Raw genomic sequence first — 989 nt, forward strand, 5'->3', positions numbered from 1 at the left:
CCCCAGAGCCTCCGCGGCGGGGCCCCCCGCGCCCCCTCCCCCCGCCCCGCCCCTCGTGCTCCTGCGGCCTGGGCGCCCGGGACTGGCCTGCGGGATTCCTTCGCGCTCCGCGGGGGTGGTGGGCGCGCGTTCCCTCCCCGGGCCCTCGGAGCCGCCCCCGCGCGTACTGTGAGCCCAAACTCCACCGCCCAGATGTGCGTGTGGCCGCCGTGGGGTGGAGGTGGGATGGGCAGGGGCGTCTTCTGGGAACGACGACGCGCGCAGCCAAGGGGAAACATGATTTTCTCTCCGAGCCCGCGTTCATTCAGAGCGCTCGCCTCATTGCTTTCTCTGTTGCCTGGACGGCGGCAAAAGAGCCCCAAGCGTGAACTCCGCTTGGGCAATGGTGGGTCAAAAACCCGTGGCCTTTTGCATGAAGGGGGTTAGGGCGGGGACAGGGCACGGACAAAACCAAACAAACTCGGGAGCGCCAGACCAGAGCAGACTTGTGCACCTCTGGATGAGCACGCTTTCCAGCCCGGCCCCGGGGCCCCGGCACGGCGCTCAGGCCACCGGCTCAGGGACACTACGGGCTCGCCATGGCGGGTCTGGAGCCTCCGGGGGCCACCGGGGAAGCTCCGCCCCAAAGGCAGCCACTTGCTGAGGGCCCAGGGCCTTGACGGGGCTGCAGGGACAAACGTTCGCGAGAGATGCTGAGGCCGGATAGTGACAGATGTAGCTCCATTTTCACAGCTAGAGGCTCTTCCATATTTTAAGCTGTAATTGTTGCCAGAGATAGGCAACTGTACCTTCTAGAAGAAGCAGTTCATGCTGGATGTGGCGGAAGAATCAAGGGAGAGAAAAGGGCATGTATTTTTAGTGCCCTTGAGGTAGTGGAGACCTTGAAAGTGGAGCGTGTTCATAGGTGTGAGAGGCTTCTGCGGCACCCAGTCCCGCATGGGTCGGTTGTCAAGTGTTACGGTATCATCACCAATTACAAGACATCAGTT

This window comes from Tupaia chinensis, unplaced genomic scaffold (genome assembly GCF_000334495.1).
Source record: "Tupaia chinensis unplaced genomic scaffold, TupChi_1.0 Scaffold000320_2, whole genome shotgun sequence".
NCBI classification, from domain to species: domain Eukaryota; kingdom Metazoa; phylum Chordata; class Mammalia; order Scandentia; family Tupaiidae; genus Tupaia; species Tupaia belangeri.